The sequence below is a fragment of the Bombina bombina genome, chromosome 6, assembly GCF_027579735.1.
Source record: "Bombina bombina isolate aBomBom1 chromosome 6, aBomBom1.pri, whole genome shotgun sequence".
Classification (NCBI taxonomy): domain Eukaryota; kingdom Metazoa; phylum Chordata; class Amphibia; order Anura; family Bombinatoridae; genus Bombina; species Bombina bombina.
In genome coordinates this window covers 426,035,447-426,058,034 of record NC_069504.1, presented here as the reverse complement: position 1 = coordinate 426,058,034, position 22,588 = coordinate 426,035,447, and positions in this window count along the sequence as shown.

Here is a 22,588-nt window from a genome sequence, read left to right as displayed (position 1 = left end):
AATGCCAATACATTTTGTAGCGAAATCACAATCCCAGATCCAGTTCCTGTGAACTTTTGAAATGCCTACTTTTTTCTTTACACCTGCCATGATGTGATGCAGACACCAGCCTCAAGATAGGAGTAAAGTCAATAGACAGATTAAATATAAAAGACCTGTTCAGTTAACACTTGTCCCACTTAGAGTCTGATCCCCAGCGCAACCCCCCCCCCCCATCACTATTAGCCTAATACCCCTGGACTGGCTTTTATATTATATTTTTTTTAATAACATACTTTATTGTTCTCCCCAGGACCTATTTAATGGGTGCACCACCCAGCTAAAATGTAAGCCAATATTAAGCTAAAATGAGCTAATATTACATTTCTTTCATCAGATGGTGAGAGTCCACAGGTCATCATGTGTGGAAATTCCCGTCCTGGCCACTAGGAGCAGGTAAAAGACACCTCAACTCACCAGAGCTTTAAATCCTCCCACTTCCCTTGACCCTCAGTCATTTTCTTTTGCTCATTTGATGAGGTGAAAGGGAAGTGCAGATCTACTCATCGTTAAAAGGTGATCCTCTAACCAATTTGAGGTCCAGTTCCTGTTTGCAGTAACCTGTCATTCAGAGCGTTAGACAAGGAGTTATCGAGCAATGAAAGTTCTTTTCTCAGAAATGTCACAGGACTCTCGGGTGGAATGTGGACTTCTCCAGCAATCCCCTGGTCTACAGTGAGCTGCTTGTGGATTCACAGCCCTCCACAGGTAAAATGTGGTCTTGTCCAATCTAGATGCTCTTACTGATTTAGGGGCATTGTTCTTGTGCTGCTGTTAAGATGGGCTTGTCTACTGTTGAAAGTTGCTGCAGCTGAGGTAAGCACAGTGGACGGAGGTGCTGGTAGTAATTGTATCTTCATAGCCCACCAGCTATTAGTACATGTATACCTCCTTCACATTGTCTAGGGACATATATTTGTACACCATACACCTTATAAAAGCACTTTATAGCACTTTTGGGCACTTTAAAAAAAAAAAAAATATATATATATATATATATATATATGTTTTTTAATGTTACTGTTGCTTTCATTTTAGCATGATCAGCGTAGCACACTCAGAAATGATGTAAACAGTGTGTTTTCATTTGATTCCGGTTCTTGTTTTAGTGCTCACCAATAGTGCAGGAGCATAAAGGGTTACAGTGCTTTCTTTCATGTAATTTGCAAGAGTCCATGAGCTAGTGACGTATGGGATATACATTCCTACCAGGAGGGGCAAAGTTTCCCAAACCTCAAAATGCCTATAAATACACCCCTCACCACACCCACAATTCAGTTTTACAAACTTTGCCTCCCATGGAGGTGGTGAAGTAAGTTTGTGCTAGATTTCTACGTTGATATGCGCTTCGCAGCAGGCTGAAGCCCAGTTTTCCTCTTAGAGTGCAGTGAATGTCAGAGGGATGTGAAGAGAGTATTGCCTATTTGAATACCATGGTCTTCCTCTAGGGAATCTATTTCATAGGTTCTCTGTTATCGGTCGTAGAGATTTCTTCTTCTACCTCCTTTTTCAGATCGACGATATACTCTTATATACCATTACCTCTACTGATTCTCGTTTCAGTACTGGTTTGGCTATCTACTTTATGTAGATGAGTGTCTGGGTAAGTCTTATTTTATTTATGACACTCTCAGCTATGATTTGGCACTTTATATGTAAAGTTCTAAATATATATTTTATACTTATATTTGCCATGATTCAGGTCAATCAGTTTATTTTCCTTCTTTCAGACTGTCGGTTTCATTTTTTGGGAAAATGCATATGAATGAAATATTTTTCTTACCTTAAATTTTCAATTGACTTTTTTCCTTTAAACTGCGGGCTGTTAGGCTCGCAGGTGCAAAAAATGCTAGAATTTATTGCGTCATTTTTGGCGCGAGATTAACGTTTGACGTCAATGACGTCATTTCCGGCGTCGTCGTTGACGCCGGAAGTTTTCAAGTAGTTGCGTCATTTTTGACTCTAGTTTGTTACAGTCATTTTTGGCGCCAAAAAATATGTGGGCGTCATACTTGGCGCCAGATTTTTTACATTATTTAAGTCTCACTTTTTAGTTGCTTCTGGTTTCTAGAGGCTTGTTCTGTTTGCATTTTTTCCCATTCCTGAAACTGTCATTTAAGGAATTTGATAATTTTGCTTTATATTGCAAGATATTCCAAAAACTGTTCCTGTATCAGAAAATGCTGTTAGATTCCTGATGACTGATATCAGTCCTACCAAAGCTAAGTTCATTTATTTTAATGTTATGAATTTTATCTTTAGCTATGGTTTGTAATAAGTTATCATGATAAACTTTTACATGCATAGTCCATTAGTATTTATGCATTATCTATTGCTATTCTTTTTACATCTAATGTACAAGATATACCTAAGAATCTATGAGAATGTTTTTCTGATTCTATCCTAAAGGCTTTGTCTGACATCCCGCCTTCTAATAAAATTTATAGGTCTTTTTTAAACTTCTCATTTAGTTGATGAATTTTCAAATGACCGACAACATACTAAATTATACTTCATCAGATATTTGACTCTAACAAATCTACTTTTTTATTTTTAAATAGAGTACATTCGTTGTTGATAAGGTGTTGATTATATTGGATATGAGGAGTCTAGTTCTTTTGATTTAAGACTAGCTAACATTTAAATTCTGCTCATTAAACTTTTGTGGTTTCTTCAGAGGTTTTTTCCCAGTTCATGATACTAGGGAATGGAATAGGCCTGGGACTTCTTTTATTCCTTCTTTAAGGTTTTTAAATTATATCCTTTGCCGGTAGTTAGTTTAAGGTTTTGAGGAAAGATCGCCAACGTTATTGGGGCTATCTCTACTCTTGCTAAACATACTACTATTCCTATAGAAAATAGTATTTCTTTCATGTAATTAGCAAGAGTCCATGAGCTAGTGACGTATGGGATATACATTCCTACCAGGAGGGGCAAAGTTTCCCAAACCTCAAAATGCCTATAAATACACCCCTCACCACACCCACAAATCAGTTATACAAACTTTGCCTCCTATGGAGGTGGTGAAGTAAGTTTGTGCTAGATTCTACGTTGATATGCGCTCCGCAGCAGGTTGGAGCCCGGTTTTCCTCTCAGTGTGCAGTGAATGTCAGAGGGACGTGAGGAGAGTATTGCCTGTTTGAATTCAATGATCTCCTTCTACGGGGTCTATTTCATAGGTTCTCTGTTATCGGTCGTAGAGATTCATCTCTTACCTCCCTTTTCAGATCGACAATATACTCTTATATATATACCATTACCTCTGCTGATTTTCGTTTCAGTACTGGTTTGGCTTTCTACAAACATGTAGATGAGTGTCCTGGGGTAAGTAAGTCTTATTTTCTGTGACACTCTAAGCTATGGTTGGGCGCTTTTTTATAAAGTTCTAAATATTTGTATTCAAACATTTATTTGCCTTGACTCAGGATGTTCAACATTTCCTTATTTCAGACAGTCAGTTTCATATTTGGGATAATGCATTCGAATATATCATTTTTATCTTACCTTAAAAATTGACTTTTCCCTGTGGGCTGTTAGGCTCGCGGGGGCTGAAAATGCTTCATTTTATTGCGTCATTCTTGGCGTGGACTTTCTTGGCGCGAATTTTTTTTTCTATTTCTGGCGTCATACGTGTCGCCGGAAGTTGCGTCATTTTTGACATTTTTCGCGCCAAAAATGTCGGCGTTCCGGATGTGGCGTCATTTTTGGCGCTAATAGCATTTAGGCGCCAAATAATGTGGGCGTCAATTTTGTCTCCACTTTATTTAAGTCTCATCATTTGTTGCTTCTGGTTGCTAGAAGCTTGTTCACTGGCATTTTTTCCCATTCCTGAAACTGTCATTTAAGGAATTTGATCAATTTTGCTTTATATGTTGTTTTTTTCTATTACATATTGCAAGATGTCCCACGTTGCAACTGAGTCAGAAGATACTACTGGAAAATCGCTGCCTGGTGCTGGAACTACCAAAGCTAAGTGTATCTGCTGTAAACTTTTGGTAGTTGTTCCTCCAGCTGTTGTTTGTATTAAATGTCATGACAAACTTGTTAATGCAGAAAATATTTCCTTTAGTAAAGTACCATTACCTGTTGCAGTTCCATCAACATCTAATGTTCAGAGTGTTCCTGATAACATAAGAGATTTTGTTTCTGAATCCATTAAGAAGGCTATGTCTGTTATTCCTCCTTCTGGTAAACATAAAAAGTCTTTTAAAACTTCTCTTTATACAGATGAATTTTTAAATGAACATCATCATTCTGATTCTAATGATTCTTCTGATACAGAGGATTCTGTCTCAGAGGTTGATGCTGATAAATCGTCATATTTATTTAAAATGGAATTTATCCGTTCTTTACTTAAAGAAGTCCTAATTGCATTAGAAATTGAGGATTCTGGTCCTCTTGATACTAAATCTAAACGTTTAGACAAGGTCTTTAGATCTCCTGTAGTTATTCCAGAAGTTTTTCCTGTTCCTGGTGCTATTTCCGAAGTAATTTCCAGAGAATGGAATAATTTGGGTAATTCATTTACTCCTTCTAAACGTTTTAAGCAATTATATCCTGTACCATCCGACAGATTAGAGTTTTGGTACAAAATCCCTAAAGTTGATGGGGCTATTTCTACCCTTGCTAAACGTACTACTATTCCTACGGCAGATGGTACTTCCTTTAAGGATCCTTTAGATAGGAAAATTGAATCCTTTCTAAGAAAAGCTTATCTGTGTTCAGGTAATCTTCTTAGACCTGCTATATCATTGGCTGATGTTGCTGCAGCTTCAACTTTTTGGTTGGAAACTTTAGCGCAACAAGTAACAGATCATGATTCTCATAATATTATTATTCTTCTTCAACATGCTAATAATTTTATCTGTGATGCCATTTTTTATATTATCAGAGTTGATGTCAGGTTTATGTCTCTAGCTATTTTAGCTAGAAGAGCTTTATGGCTTAAAACTTGGAATGCTGATATGTCTTCTAAATCGACTCTACTTTCCCTTTCTTTCCAGGGTAATAAATTATTTGGTTCTCAGTTGGATTCTATTATCTCAACTGTTACTGGTGGGAAAGGAACTTTTTTACCACAGGATAAAAAATCTAAAGGTAAAAACAGGGCTAATAATCGTTTTCGTTCCTTTCGTTTCAACAAAGAACAAAAGCCTGATCCTTCATCCTCAGGAGCAGTTTCAGTTTGGAAACCATCTCCAGTCTGGAATAAATCCAAGCCTTCTAGAAAAGCAAAGCCAGCTTCTAAGTCCACATGAAGGTGCGGCCCTCATTCCAGCTCAGCTGGTAGGGGGCAGATTACGTTTTTTCAAAGAAATTTGGATCAATTCTGTTCACAATCTTTGGATTCAGAACATTGTTTCAGAAGGGTACAGAATTGGTTTCAAGATAAGACCTCCTGCAAAGAGATTTTTTCTTTCCCGTGTCCCAGTAAACCCAGTGAATGCTCAAGCATTTCTGAAATGTGTTTCAGATCTAGAGTTGGCTGGAGTAATTATGCCAGTTCCAGTTCTGGAACAGGGGCTGGGGTTTTATTCGAATCTCTTCATTGTACCAAAGAAGGAGAATTCCTTCAGACCAGTTCTGGATCTAAAAATATTGAATCGTTATGTAAGGATACCAACATTCAAAATGGTAACTGTAAGGACTATCTTGCCTTTTGTTCTGCAAGGGCATTATATGTCTACAATAGATTTACAGGCTGCATATCTGCATATTCCGATTCATCCAGCTCACCATCAGTTCCTGAGATTCTCTTTCCTGGACAAGCATTACCAGTTTGTGGCTCTGCCGTTTGGCCTAGCTACAGCTCCAAGAATTTTTACAAAGGTTCTCGGTGCCCTTCTGTCTGTAATCAGAGAACAGGGTATTGTGGTATTTCCTTATTTGGACGATATCTTGGTACTTGCTCAGTCTTCACATTTAGCAGAATCTCATACGAATCGACTTGTGTTGTTTCTTCAAGATCATGGTTGGAGGATCAATTCACTAAAAAGTTCATTGATTCCTCAGACAAGGGTAACCTTTTTGGGTTTCCAGATAGATTCAGTGTCCATGACTCTGTCTTTGACAGACAAGAGACGTCTAAAATTGATTTCAGCTTGTCGAAACCTTCAGTCACAATCATTCCCTTCGGTAGCCTTATGCATGGAAATTCTAGGTCTTATGACTGCTGCATCGGACGCGATCTCCTTTGCTCGTTTTCACATGCAACCTCTTCAGCTTTGTATGCTGAACCAATGGTGCAGGGATTACACAAAGATTTCTCAATTAATATCTTTAAATCCGATTGTCCGACATTCTCTGACGTGGTGGACAGATCACCATCGTTTAATTCAGGGGGCTTCTTTTGTTCTTCCGACCTGGACTATAATCTCAACAGATGCAAGTTTTACAGGTTGTGGAGCTGTGTGGGGGTCTCTGACGGCACAAGGGGTTTGGGAATCTCAGGAGGTGAGATTACCGATCAATATTTTGGAACTCCGTGCAATTTTCAGAGCTCTTCAGTCTTGGCCTCTTCTGAAGAGAGAGTCGTTCATTTGTTTTCAGACAGACAATGTCACAACTGTGGCATACATCAATCATCAAGGAGGTACTCACAGTCCTCTGGCTATGAAAGAAGTATCTCGAATTCTGGTTTGGGCGGAATCCAGCTCCTGTCTAATATCTGCGGTTCATATCCCAGGTATAGACAATTGGGAAGCGGATTATCTCAGTCGCCAAATGTTGCATCCGGGCGAATGGTCTCTTCACCCAGAGGTATTTCTTCAGATTGTTCAAATGTGGGAACTCCCAGAAATAGATCTGATGGCTTCTCATCTAAACAAGAAACTTCCCAGGTATCTGTCCAGATCCTGGGATCCTCAGGCGGAGACAGTGGATGCATTATCACTTCCTTGGAAGTATCATCCTGCCTATATCTTTCCGCCTCTAGTTCTTCTTCCAAGAGTAATCTCCAAGATTCTGAAGGAATGCTCGTTTGTTCTGCTGGTAGCTCCGGCATGGCCTCACAGGTTTTGGTATGCGGATCTTGTCCGGATGGCCTCTTGCCAACCGTGGACTCTTCTGTTAAGACCAGACCTTCTGTCGCAAGGTCCTTTCTTCCATCAGGATCTCAAATCCTTAAATTTAAAGGTATGGAGATTGAACGCTTGATTCTTGGTCAAAGAGGTTTCTCTGACTCTGTGATTAATACTATGTTACAGGCTCGTAAATCTGTAACTAGAGAGATATATTATAGAGTCTGGAAGACTTATATTTCTTGGTGTCTTTCTCATCATTTTTCCTGGCATTCTTTTAGAATTCCCGAGAATTTTACAGTTTCTTCAGGATGGTTTAGATAAAGGTTTGTCCGCAAGTTCCTTGAAAGGTCAAATCTCTGCTCTTTCTGTTCTTTTTCACAGAAAGATTGCTAATCTTCCTGATATTCATTGTTTTGTACAAGCTTTGGTTCGTATAAAACCTGTCATTAAGTCAATTTCTCCTCCTTGGAGTTTGAATTTGGTTCTGGGGGCTCTTCAAGCTCCTCCTTTTGAACCCATGCATTCATTGGACATTAAATTACTTTCTTGGAAAGTTTTGTTCCTTTTGGCCATCTCTTCTGCCAGAAGAGTCTCTGAATTATCTGGGTAGCGTGAAGGTGAGAAGGTAATCGCAGCTATGGCGTCCTCGGGGTAATTGATAATTAGACTATGTTCAATTTTCTATGCCTTACTATCTATGGCTTGTATTTTCTGTTTATTTGCCTTTCCCCTTCTTTTATTCTATAGTAGTTTTCTTTGCCAGCTAAAATTTAGAAAACCTCATTATGTAAGTTTTTCCTCTAATATTTGGCATACATCTTTAGGTCATAGAAAATCAAAGTATACATGTATATTTATCTATATTTATTATTTTTTATTGATTTCTTGCCTAAACTTACAATATTTGGTTTTCTATTTATGTAACCTGATGCACCTAATAGCTTCATTATTAGCACTTACACTTTGTGTCTGTTTACTCTGTAACTTTGTTTATTAATGGTTAATTGAAATTGTCCTGTATCTACTCAGCACTATCTATGTTTTTAACCTGTTTTTATTTTGGCTGTTGAAGGGTTAACCTTTTTCTGTCTAGCCTATAAATAGTCTAGGTTGTTACATAGACAATAGTCTATGAGTAAGCGCCACTAGGGGGCGCGAAACGCGTAAGACCTTGTCCGTGCTGTTTCCCCTGCCTGTCAGTCTGCTTTTTAATATGGCCAAGTGCCTCCAATAAAGACTTTATATTTTACTATTTTTGTTCGTGGGTCTGAATTGTAGTGCCTGCCGCCTCTTCTTCCCTGCTATCTCTGAATTATCTGCTCTTTCTTGTGAGTCTCCTTTTCTGATTTTTCATCAGGATAAGGCGGTGTTGCGAACTTCTTTTGAATTTTTACCTAAGGTTGTGAATTCCAACAACATTAGTAGAGAAATTGTGGTTCCTTCATTATGTCCTAATCCTAAGAATTCTAAGGAGAAATCGTTGCATTCTTTGGATGTTGTTAGAGCTTTGAAATATTATGTTGAGGCTACTAAGTCTTTCCGAAAGACTTCTAGTCTATTTGTCATCTTTTCCGGTTCTAGAAAAGGTCAGAAAGCTTCTGCCATTTCTTTGGCATCTTGATTGAAATCCTTAATTCACCATGCTTATGTCGAGTCGGGTAAAACTCCGCCTCAAAGGATTACAGCTCATTCTACTAGTTCAGTTTCTACTTCCTGGGCGTTTAGGAATGAGGCTTCGGTTGATCAGATTTGCAAAGCAGCAACTTGGTCCTCTTTGCATACTTTTACTAAATTCTACCATTTTGATGTGTTTTCTTCTTCTGAAGCAGTTTTTGGTAGAAAAGTACTTCAGGCAGCGGTTTCAGTTTGAATCTTCTGCTTATGTTTTCATTAACTTTATTTTGGGTGTGGATTATTTTCAGCAGGAATTGGCTGTCTTTATTTTATCCCTCCCTCTCTAGTGACTCTTGCGTGGAAAGATCCACATCTTGGGTAGTCATTATCCCATACGTCACTAGCTCATGGACTCTTGCTAATTACATGAAAGAAAACATAATTTATGTAAGAACTTACCTGATAAATTCATTTCTTTCATATTAGCAAGAGTCCATGAGGCCCACCCTTTTTGGTGGTTATGATTTTTTTGTATAAAGCACAACTATTCCAATTCCTTATTTTATATGCTTTTGCACTTTTTTTATCACCCCACTTCTTGGCTATTCGTTAAACTGATTTGTGGGTGTGGTGAGGGGTGTATTTATAGGCATTTTGAGGTTTGGGAAACTTTGCCCCTCCTGGTAGGAATGTATATCCCATACGTCACTAGCTCATGGACTCTTGCTAATATTAAAGAAATGAATTTATCAGGTAAGTTCTTACATAAATTATGTTTTATTTTCTCTTGTTAAGTGTATCCAGTCCACGGATCATCCATTACTTGTGGGATATTCTCCTTCCCAACAGGAAGTTGCAAGAGGATCACCCACAGCAGAGCTGCTATATAGCTCCTCCCCTCACTGCCATACCCAGTCATTCTCTTGCAACTCTCAACAAAGATGGAGGTAGTAAGAGGGGAGTGGTGTATTATAGTTAGTTTTTTAACTTCAATCAAAAGTTTGTTATTTTTAAATGGTACCGGAGTGTACTGTTTTATCTCAGGCAGCATTAGAAGAAGAATCTGCCTGTGATTTCTATGATCTTAGCAGAAGTAACTAAGATCCACTGCCGTTCTCACATATTCTGAGGAGTGAGGTAACTTCAGAGGGGGAATGGCGTGCAGGTTTTCCTGCAATAAGGTATGTGCAGTTAACATATTTCTAGGGATGGAATTTGCTAGAAAAATGCTGCTGATACCGGATTAATGTAAGTTAAGCCTAAATGCAGTGATTTAATAGCGACTGGAATCAGGCTTATTAACAGAGATACATACTCTTATAAAAATGTAATATAAAATGTTTGCTGGCATGTTAATCATTTTTATATATGTTTGGTGACAAAACTTATTGGGGCCTAGTTTTTTTCCACATGGCTGGCTTGATTTTTGCCTAGAAACAGTTTCCTGAGGCTTTCCACTGTTGTAATATGAGTGGGAGGGGCCTATTTTAGAGCTTTTCTGCGCAGCTAGAATTACAGACTGACACACTCAGCTTCCTTCTGCATGATACAGGACATCTCTGAAGGGCTCAAAAGGCTTCAAAAGTCGTGTTTGAGGAGGGTAACAACCACAGTAGACCTGTGGCAGTTGTGACTGTGTTAAAAACGTTTTTGTCATTTATTATTCCGTTTTTGGTATTAAGGGGTTAATCATCCATTTGCAAGTGGGTGCAATGCTCTGCTAACTTGTTACATACACTGTAAAAATTTTGTTAGTGTAATTGCCTTTTTTCACTGTTGTTTCAAATTTTGTCAAAATTTGTTTCTCTTAAAGGCACAGTAACGTTTTTTATATTGCTTGTTAACTTGATTTAAAGTGTTTTCCAAGCTTGCTAGTCTCATTGCTAGTCTGTACAAACATGTCTGACACAGAGGACACTACTTGTTCATTATGTTTAAAAGCCATGGTGGAGCCCCATAGGAGAATGTGTACTAAATGTATTGATTTCACCTTAAACAGTAAAGATCAGTCTTTATCTATAAAAGAATTGTCACCAGAGGGGTCTGTCGAGGGGGAAGTTATGCCGACTAACTCTCCCCACGTGTCGGACCCTTTGTCTCCCGCTCAAGGGACGCACGCTAATATGGCGTCAAGTACATCAGGGACGCCCATAGCGATTACTTTGCAGGACATGGCTGCAATCATGAATAATACCCTGTCAGAGGTTCAGATTGCCTGAATTGAGAGGCAAGCGCGATAGCTCTGGGGTTAGACGAGATACAGAGCGCGTAGATGCTGTAAGAGCCATGTCTGATACTGCGTCACAATATGCAGAACCTGAGGACGGAGAGCTTCAGTCTGTGGGTGACGTCTCTGAATCGGGGAGACCTGATTCAGAGATTTCTAATTTTAAATTTAAGCTTGAGAACCTCCGTGCATTGCTTGGGGAGGTATTAGCTGCTCTGAATGACTGTGACACAATTGCAGTGCCAGAGAAATTGTGTAGACTGGATAAATACTATGCAGTGCCGGTGAGTACTGATGTTTTTCCAATACCTAAAAGGTTTACAGAAATTATTAGTAAGGAGTGAGATAGACCCGGTGTGCCCTTTTCCCCACCTCCTATATTTAGAAAAATGTTTCCAATAGATGCCACTACACGGGACTTATGACAGACAGTCCCTAAGGTGGAGGGAGCAGTTTCTATTTTAGCAAAGCGTACCACTATCCTGGTTGAGGACAGTTGTGCTTTTTCAGATCCAATGGATAAAAAATTAGAGGGTTACCTTAAGAAAATGTTTATTCAACAAGGTTTTATTTTACAGCCCCTTGCATGCATTGCGCCTGTCACTGCTGCGGCGGCGTTCTGGTTTGAGGCCCTGGCAGAGGCCATCCATACAGCTCCATTGACTGAAATTATTGACAAGCTTAGAACACTTAAGCTAGCTAACTCATTTGTTTCTGATGCCATTGTTCATTTGACTAAACTAACGGCTAAGAATTCCGGATTCGCCATCCAGGCGCGTAGGGCGCTATGGCTTAAATCCTGGTGAGCTGATGTGACTTCAAAGTCTAAATTACTCAACATTCCTTTCAAGGGGCAGACCTTATTCGGGCCTGGTTTGAAAGAAATTATTGCTGACATTACTGGAGGTAAGGGTCATACCCTTCCTCAGGACAGGGCCAAATCAAGGGCCAAACAGTCTAATTTTCGTGCCTTTCGAAATTTCAAGGCAGGTGCAGCATCAACTTCCTCTGCTTCAAAACAAGAGGGAACTTTTGCTCAATCCAAGCAGGCCTGGAAACCTAACCAGTCCTGGAACAAGGGCAAGCAGGCCAGAAAGCCTGCTGCTGCTGCCTCTAAGACAGCATGAAGGAGCGGCCCCCTATCCGACAACGGATCTAGTAGGGGGCATGGGCAAGAGATGTTCAGGATCCCTGGGCGTTGGAAATCATATCTCAGGGATATCTTCTGGACTTCAAAGCTTCTCCTCCACAAGGGAGATTTCACCTTTCAAGATTATCTGCAAACCAGATAAAGAAAGAGGCATTCCTAAGCTGCGTACAAGACCTCCTTGTAATGGGAGTGATCCATCCAGTTCCGCGGACGGAACAAGGACAGGGGTTTTATTCAAATCTGTTTGTTTCCCAAAAAAGAGGGAACCTTCAGACCAATTTTGGATCTAAAGATCCTAAACAAATTCCTCAGAGTTCCGTCATTCAAGATGGAAACTATTCGAACCATTTTACCCATGATCCAAGAGGGTCAGTACATGACCACAGTGGACTTAAAGGATGCCTACCTTCACATTCCGATTCACAAGAATCATCATCGGTTCCTGAGGTTAGCCTTTCTAGACAGGCATTACCAATTTGTAGCTCTCCCATTCGGGTTGGCTACAGCCCCAAGAATTTTTACAAAGGTTCTGGGCTCTCTTCTGGCGGTCCTAAGACCGCGAGGCATAGCGGTGGCTCCTTACCTAGACGACATCCTGATACAGGCATCAAGCTTTCAAATTGCTCATACAGAGATAGTTCTGGCATTCCTGAGGTCGCATGGGTGGAAAGTGAACAAAGAAAAGAGTTCTCTATCTCCTCTCACAAGGGTTTCCTTCCTAGGGACTCTAATAGATTCTATAGAAATGAAAATTTACCTGACGGAGTCCAGGTTATCAAAACTTCTAAATGCTTGCCGTGTTCTTCACTCCATTCCGCGCCCCACGGTGGCTCAGTGCATGGAAGTAATCGGCTTAATGGTAGCGGCAATGGACATAGTGCCATTTGCGTGCCTGCATCTCAGACCGCTGCAATTATGCATGCTCAGTCAGTGGAATGGGGATTACACAGATTTGTTCCCTCTACTAAATCTGGATCAGGAAACCAGAGATTCTCTTCTCTGGTGGTTATCTCGGGCCCATCTGTCCAAGGGTATGACCTTTCGCAGACCAGATTGGACAATTGTAACAACAGATGCCAGCCTTCTAGGTTGGGGTGCAGTCTGGAACTCCCTGAAGGCTGAGGGTTCATGGACTCAGGAGGAGAAACTCCTCCCAATAAATTTTCTGGAGTTAAGAGCAATATTCAATGCTCTTCTAGCTTGGCCTCAGTTAGTAACACTGAGGTTCATCAGATTTCAGTCGGACAACATCACGACTGTGGCTTACATCAACCATCAAGGGGGAACCAGGAGTTCCCTAGCGATGTCAGAAGTCTCCAAGATAATTCGCTGGGCAGAGACTCACTCTTGCCACCTGTCAGCGATCCATATCCCAGGTGTAGAGAACTGGGAGGCGGATTTTCTAAGTCGTCAGACTTTTCATCCGGGGGAGTGGGAACTCCCTCCGGAGGTGTTTGCTCAATTGGTTCTCCGTTGGGACAAACCAGAATTGGATCTCATGGCGTCTCGCCAGAACGCCAAGCTTCCTTGTTACGGATCCAGGTCCAGGGACCCAGAAGCGGCACTGATAGATGCTCTAGCAGCGCCTTGGTTCTTCAACCTGGCTTATGTGTTTCCACCGTTTCCTCTGCTCCCTCGTGTGATTGCCAAAATCAAACAGGAGAGAGCATCGGTGATATTGATAGCGCCTGCGTGGCCACGCAGGACCTGGTATGCAGACCTAGTGGACATGTCATCCTTTCCACCATGGAATCTGCCTCTGAGACAAGACCTTCTCATACAAGGTCCTTTCAATCATTATTATTATTATTATTAGTTATTTGTAGAGCGCCAACAGATTCCGCAGCGCTATTAACAAAGGCGGAGTACAAAAAAAAAACAGTTATAGGGATCAAATGGGTAGAGGGCCCTGCCAAGAGTTGCACTGTTGTAGTCAGCTCTTGAGAAGGTGATCAACAAACAGCTGGACTCTTAAGCTTACATGCTAGGGGGGTTCAGGGGATAGCAATGGAGGAGAGGAACTGGTATAAAGTAAGGTTAGCATAGGTTGTATGCATCCCTAAACAGTAGAGTCTTTAGGGAGCACTTGAAGCTTTTAAAACTAGAAGAGAGTCTTGTGGAGCGAGGCAGAGAGTTCCACAAGATGGGAGCCAGTCTGGAGAAGTCCTGTAAACGGGAGTGTGATGAGGTGACAAGAGAGGAGGAGAGTAGGAGGTCTTGAGCAGAGCGAAGGGGATGGGAAGGAGAGTATCTGGAGACAAGATCTGAGATATAGGGGGGAGCAGTGCAGTTGAGGGCTTTGTATGTCAGAGTGAGAATTTTGTGTTTGATCCTAGAGGCAAGAGGAAGCCAGTGAAGAGATTGGCAGAGAGGTGCAGCAGATGAAGAGCGACTTGTAAGGAAGATGAGTCTGGCAGAGGCATTCATTAAGGATTGTAAAGGAGCTAGGCGGTAGGTGAGGAGACCAGAGAGGACAGAGTTGCAGTAATCGAGGCGGGAGAGGATGAGAGAGTGGATTAACATCTTAGTTGTGTCTTGTGTAAGGAAGTGTCTAATGTTAGAGATGTTTTTAAGGTGGAAGCGGCAGGCTTTAGCCAAAGACTGAATGTGAGGAGTGAAAGAAAGATCTGAGTCAAATGTGACCCCGATACATTGGGCATGCGGGGTAGGGGTAATGATGGAGTTGTCGACAGTTATAGAGAGATTGGGGGTGGAGAGTTTTGAAGAAGGGGGGAAAATAAGGAACTCAGTTTTGGAGAGATTTAGCTTGAGGTAGTGAGAGGACATCCAGTTGGAGATGTGAGAAAGACAGTTAGTGACACGGGTTAGCAAGGAAGGAGAAAGGTCTGGTGCAGAGAAGTAGATTTGGGTGTCGTCGGCATACAAATGATATTGTAAACCATGGGACTTTATTAGGGAACCTAGTGATGACGTGTAGATTGAGAAGAGAAGGGGACCGAGGACAGAGCCTTGCGGTACTCCGACAGAAAGTGGTGACGGGGCAGAGGAGGCCCCAGAGAAGGCTACACTAAAGGTACGGTTTGACAGGTAGGAAGAGAGCCACAAGAGGGCTGTGTCACATATGCCGAAGGATTGGAGGGTTTGGAGCAAGAGAGGGTGGTCAACAGTGTCAAAGGCTGCATACAGATCAAGGAGAATAAGCAGAGAGAAGTGGCCTTTTGATTTTGCTGTAAGTAGGTCGTTGGTAACCTTAACAATTGCTGTTTCTGTGGAGTGATGGGGACGAAATCCAGATTGCAATGGGTCAAGGAGGGAGTTTATTGTAAGGAAATGGGAAAGGCGTTCATAAGCTAGTTTTTCGAGAAGCTTTGATAAGAGAGGGAGGAGGGAAATAGGGCGGTAGTTGGATGGGGAGGTAGGATCAAGGGAAGGTTTTTTGAGGATAGGTGTGACCAGTGCATGTTTCAGCGATGAGGGAAATATACCGGTGCTGAAGGAGAGGTTGAAAGTGTGTGTGAGTATAGGGGTAAGGGTGGCAGAGAGGGAGGGGAGTAGCTGTGAGGGGATAGGGTCAAGGGGACAGGTAGTGAGGTGAGAGCGCAGTATAAGTGCCGAAACTTCTTCCTCAGTAACAGGGGAGAATGAGCTAAGTTTAAGGTTATGTGGGTTGTGGTTGATTGAGAGCATTTGAGGGGGTGAGGGAATGGAATTATGTTGAGAGCTGATTTCATTTCTGATGGAGTTGATTTTGTTATTGAAGTGGTTGGCAAAGTCTTGAGCTGACAGAGAAGTTGTATTAGGAGGTGGGGGAGGGCGGAGAAGAGTATTGAAAGTAGAGAACAAACATTTTGGGTTTGAAGAAAGATTAGAGATAAGAGTAGAGAAGTAGTGTTGCTTATGGAAATTAAGTGCAGAGTAGTAGGAGTTCAAGATAAATTTGTAGTGTTGAAAATCAGCTGAACTCCTAGATTTTCTCCAGTGCCGCTCAGCAGTACGGGAACATCTGCGTAGGTATCGTGTCAGTGGAGTATGCCAGGGCTGAGGATGAGTGTTTGATTTCCGAGCTATGGTAAGAGGGGCGAGATTGTCAAGGACGGACTTAAGGGTGGAATTATAGTGGCAGATAGATTGGTCAGGGCATGAAAAGGAGGAGAAGGATGAGAGGAGAGGTTTGATGGAATTAGAAAGCTGTTGTTGATCTAATGACGTAATGCTTCTGTGAAGTTTGTTGTGAGGAGCAGAAGGAGGGAGAGTTGTATGGAGGGATGATATGTTGCAAGTAAGAAGATGGTGATCAGAAAGAGGAAAGGGGTTTTGAGTTTGTGAAGTTTGAGAGGGTGCATCGATAGCTAAAGATCAGGTCAAGGGAGTGACCATCTTTGTGAGTGGGAGAATCAGTCCATTGTGACAAACCAAAAGAGGAAGTGAGTTGCAGAAGTTGTTTTGCAGAGGAGGCAGTGGGATTGTCAAGAGGGATGTTGAAGTCACCAAGAATGAGGGAAGGGGTGTCTGAGGAAAGGAAATAAGGTAGCCATGCAGCCAAGTGATCTAGAAATTGAGTTGAGGAGCCAGGAGGACGGTATATGACTGCAACACGTATAGAAAGAGGAGAAAATAAGCGAATCATGTGGGTTTCGAATGAAGAAAATGTGAGGGAAGAGATGGGGTGTATTTGTTGAAAGGTGCAATGAGAGGAAAGTAAAATACCAACACCACCTCCTTGTCTATTACCAGACCTAGGAGTGTGGCTGAAGTGGAGACCCCCATGTGACAGAGCAGCAGTGGATGCTGTGTCTAGGGGAGAGAGCCAGGTTTCTGTTAGGGCCAGAAGGTTGAGGGAGCGGGAGATAAAGAGGTCATGTAAAGAAGTGAGTTTGTTGCAAACAGAGCGATAGTTCCAAAGTGCACAAGTGAAAGGGGAAGTGGCTTTTGATGCAAGATGAATGTGAGTAAGGTTGTCAGAGTTTTGTTTTTTGAGTCTGTGGGATGGTACACATGGATGTGCACGGCTAGGCAGTTGTTGGGGACCAGGATTAGGGGAGATGTCGCCAGCAGTTAGTAGAAGCAAGAGGGAGAGTGACATAAGATGAGATACAGATTTGCAGTAGTGAGACTGCTTTTGAGACAAGGTGCAGGGGGGAGAGAGAGTGTTTAGGAATAGGTAAAGTTCATGAGTACAAAAGTAATGTGAGTTTAAGAGAGATGGGCTAATAAACAGTGCAGGTGGAGAGGGAGAAGGAGTAAATGAGTAATGTAGTTTGTTATAGAGACAAAAGGTAGCAAAAAGGAATAAGAAGATATTAGGCATTTTTACAAAAGAGGGAACCAGTTAAACACATAAGACACAGTATTACAGTAGCAATCGCATTTGTAAACAGTATGGTATATCAAACATAATATTACAAAAGTACTTGCCTTGTTTCTTGCCCCTTGCCCAATCCTTGTTCAGTTCTTGTATAATTCTATTGCTAAATTGCTAGTGAATCACTTATAAAATGTTCACTTTGAAAATGTGAACATATGCTATTGTTACAATGTACACTGCCCATGCAATGCACCCCTGTGCAATGCACATCCCAAACTAGTGTGAAATATATGCAGGGAGGGCAGTCAGCTGAGTCCACTAAATTTAGTTGATTGCTAATCAAAGACAATTGGAAAGGCCAATTGGAAAGTTAGATTCTGGTCTGGTCAGGGTGAGATGTTAAGTAAACAGACAATAAAATTTGGGGGAGGTTAAAACTGAAATAAGACAGCTATACATTTTAGAATAATAGCAAGTATTGATAAGGATTGAACATCACATGGCAGTTAAATGAACATTAGAAATAACACATTGGATAACAGTACAACAGATGTAGGACTAAATTAACAAACTAAAATCATTTGCTCTATGTAAATATTCATGTACCAGAAGAGAGTTACAGGAGAGTAAAAAACACCAGAGAGCAGTGAATAGTTGCAGAATGACAGGGTCTCTATTCACATACCAGAAGAGAGTTACAGGAGAGTAAAAAACACCAGAGAGCAGTGAATAGTTGCAGAATGACAGGGTCTCTATTCACATAACAGAAGAGAGTTACAGGAGAGTAAAAAACACCAGAGAGCAGTGAATAGTTGCAGAATGACAGGGTCTCTATTCACATACCAGAAGAGAGTTACAGGAGAGTAAAAAACACCAGAGAGCAGTGAATAGTTGCAGAATGACAGGGTCTCTATTCACATACCAGAAGAGAGTTACAGGAGAGTAAAAAACACCAGAGAGCAGTGAATAGTTGCAGAATGACAGGGTCTCTATTCCCATACCAGAAGAGAGTTACAGGAGAGTAAAAAACACCAGAGAGCAGTGAATAGTTGCAGAATGACAGGGTCTCTATTCACATACCAGAAGAGAGTTACAGGAGAGTAAAAAACACCAGAGAGCAGTGAATAGTTGCAGAATGACAGGGTCTCTATTCACATAGCAGAAGAGAGTTACAGGAGAGTAAAAAACACCAGAGAGCAGTGAATAGTTGCAGAATGACAGGGTCTCTATTCACATACCAGAAGAGAGTTACAGGAGAGTAAAAAACACCAGAGAGCAGTGAATAGTTGCAGAATGACAGGGTCTCTATTCACATACCAGAAGAGAGTTACAGGAGAGTAAAAAACACCAGAGAGCAGTGAATAGTTGCAGAATGACAGGGTCTCTATTCACATACCTGAAAGCAGAGGAGAGAGAATAGGGTTAGCTTGATGCAGTGTGCAATTTTTCAGCAGATGTCAATAGGGAGCATGTTTTCTTATTAAGCAGCACTGTGCTGAGTAGTGAATGCAGTTCTTGTATAATTCTATTGCTATATTGCTAGTGAATCACTTATAAAATGTTCACTTTGAAAATGTGAACATATGCTATTGTTACTATGTACACTGCCCATGCAATGCACCCCTGTGCAATGCACATCCCAAACTAGTGTGTCCTTTTCAGGCAGGTCTAAATTTTAATTAAACTACAGTCACCACTGCACCCTATGGTTTCTCCTTTCTCGGCTTGTTTCGGTCGAATGACGATATGGCAGTGAGGGGAGGAGCTATATAGCAGCTCTGCTGCTATATCTACTTTCTCTGAGACTGACTGCATGGAGATTGAACGCTTGATTCTATCAAAGCGTGGCTTCTCCGAGTCCGTAATTGATACCTTAATACAGGCACGAAAGCCTGTCACCAGGAAAATTTACCACAAGATATGGCGTAAATATCTTCATTGGTGTGAATCCAAGAATTACTCATGGAGTAGGGTTAGGATTCCTAGGATATTGTCCTTTCCTCCAAGAGGGTTTGGACAAAGGATTATCAGCTAGTTCTTTAAAGGGACAGATTTCTGCTCTGTCTATTCTTTTACACAAGCGTCTGGCAGAAGTTCCAGACGTTCAGGCATTTTGTCAGGCTTTAGTTAGAATTAAGCCTGTGTTTAAACCTGTTGCTCCTCCATGGAGCTTAAACTTGGTTCTTAAAGTTCTTCAAGGGGTTCCGTTTGAACCCCTTCATTCTATTGATATCAAACTTCTATCATGGAAAGTTCTTTTTCTGATGGCTATTTCCTCGGCTCGAAGAGTCTCGGAGTTATCTGCCTTACATTGTGATTCTCCTAATCTGATCTTTCATTCAGATAAAGTTGTTCTGCATACAAAACCTGGGTTTTTACCTAAGGTGGTTTCTAACAAGAATATCAATCAAGAGATTGTTGTTCCATCATTATGTCCTAATCCTTCTTCAAAGAAGGAACGTCTTTTGCATAATCTAGACGTAGTCCGTGCCTTGAAGTTTAACTTACAGGCTACTAAAGATTTTCGCCAAACATCTAACCTGTTTGTTGTTTACTCTGGACAGAGGAGAGGTCAAAAGGCCTCGGCAACCTCTCTTTCTTTTTGGCTTCGGAGTATAATCCGTTTAGCCTATGAGACTGCTGGACAGCAGCCTCCTGAAAGGATTACAGCTCATTCTACTAGAGCTGTGGCTTCCACCTGGGCCTTTAAAAATGAGGCCTCTGTTGAACCGATTTGCAAGGCTGCGACTTGGTCTTCGCTTCATACTTTTTCCAAATTTTACAAATTTGATACTTTTGCTTCTTCGGAGGCTGTTTTTGGGAGAAAGGTTCTACAGGCAGTGGTTCCTTCCGTTTAAGTTCCTTCCTTGTCCCTCCCATCATCCGTGTACTTTAGCTTTGGTATTGGTATCCCACAAGTAATGGATGATCCGTGGACTGGATACACTTAACAAGAGAAAACATAATTTATGCTTACCTGATAAATTTATTTCTCTTGTAGTGTATCCAGTCCACGACCCGCCCTGTCCTTTTCAGGCAGGTCTAAATTTTAATTAAACTACAGTCACCACTGCACCCTATGGTTTCTCCTTTCTCGGCTTGTTTCGGTCGAATGACTGGATATGGCAGTGAGGGGAGGAGCTATATAGCAGCTCTGCTGTGGGTGATCCTCTTGCAACTTCCTGTTGGGAAGGAGAATATCCCACAAGTAATGGATGATCCGTGGACTGGATACACTACAAGAGAAATAAATTTATCAGGTAAGCATAAATTATGTTTTTTTCCTTCAGATGGGAAACTTGTATCTTATTTAAGGAATTTTTTTTTATTTCAGGTCCTTTTCTTAGGCCTGCAATTTATTTGGCTGATGTTGCAAATGCTTCAACTTTCTGGTTGGATACTTTAGTGCAACAAGTATCGGATTATGATTTGTTTTAGCATTGTTAAGTTGATCAACATGCTAATAATTTCATTTGTGTCGTCATTTTTATGATATTTTCACAATTGAGGTTAAATCTATGTCTTTAGCTATTTTTAGCTAGAAGAACTTTGTAACTTAATCTTGGAATGCTAATTTGATTTCAAAAATCCTTATTTCTTTTTTTCCAAGGTAATCAATTATTTGGTTCACAATTGGATTCAATTTTTTTCAAAATGTTACTCTGTGGAAGGGAGTTTTTTGTTGCTTCAAGATTGAGTTCTAAGAGTAAATCTTAAGCTTATATTAGTTTGTTCTTAATCCGGAACGGAATCCTAATTCTTCCACCAGTAACATGTTTATAATGGGAAGCTTTCTTCAACATGGAATGAATTTAAGCTATTTAAAAGATCAAAGTCAGCCCCCCAAATTTGCATGTAGGTGCGTTTTTTTATTCCAGCTTAGCTGGTAAGGGGCAGGTTAAGACTTTTTTAAATTTGTTTGGTTCAATTCGGTCCAAATTTCTTAGATTGAGGTACTGAATAGGATTCAGAGTAAAACCGCCTGTGAGAAGTTTTTTTCTCTCTAGCATATTCCAGCTATTCCAGTAAAGGCTCACAGTTTTCTGAAGTATGTTTCAGACCTTTATGTGTTGGGTACTTGTGAGGCGCGGCTGGTTACCCGTTGGGGTCTCAAGGCGCTGCTCAGACCTGGAGTTATCTGGTGTATTCATACCAGTTCCATTTCAGGAACAGGGTTTGGGGTTTTGTTCAAAACTATTCATTGTCCCAAAGATAGAAAATCTTTTTTGATTGTCATATAAGAGTTCCTTCTTTCAGAATGGTGTTTATATGGTCTATTCTGCCTTTTTGGTCAGTAAGGGCATTATTTGTTTACAATAGATACAATAGATGCATATCTTCTTCTTCTGTTTTCATTCAGATTATTTTCATTTTCTGAGAAACTTTTTTTTTGACAAGCATTACCAATTTGTTGCTTTTCCTTCTGGTCTAGCGACAGCTCTGAAAATCTTTTCAAGGTTCTCAGTGTTTCCTTATTTGGACGATCTCATGGTACTGGCTCAGTCTTTTCGTTCTCCAGAATCTCATACGATTCAACTTTTGTTGTTTCTTCTAAGACATGGTTGGAGGATCTTTTTATCAAAAGATCCTTGGTTGCTCAGACAAGGGTCACCTTTTTTAGGTTTCCAGATAGATTGTGTCAATGTCTTTGTCTCTAACAGACAGGAGACAATTATATTGGGTTCAGTTTGTCGGAACCTTCAGTCTCTATTATTTTCCTTCAGTAGCTATATGCATGAAAGTTTTAGGTCTCATGGCTGCAGCATTGGATTCGATTCCCTTTGCTCATTTTCATATGAAACCTTTCCAGTTTTTTATGCTGAATTAATGGTGCAGGGATTCTAGGATATCATTTCTCTTGTAAAGGTGTATCCAGTCCACGGGTTCATCCATTACTTGTGGGATATTCTCCTTCCCAACAGGAAGTTGCAAGAGGACACCCACAGCAGTGCTGTCTATATAGCTTCTCCCCTAACTGCCACCCCCAGTCATTCTCTTGCAACTCTCGACAAGAAAGGAAGTATCAAGAGATATGTGGTGACTTGGTGTAGTTTTTTACCTTCAATCAAGAGTTTGTTATTTTTAAACGGTACCGGCTGTTTTACTCTCAGGCAGAAATTGGAAGAAGAATCTGCCTGGAGGTTGATGATCTTAGCGGTTTGTAACTAAGGTCCATTGCTGTTCTCACACATAACTGAAGAGTATGGAAAGAAAACTTCAGTTGGGGGGACGGTTTGCAGATCACCTGCTTTGAGGTATGTGCAGTATAT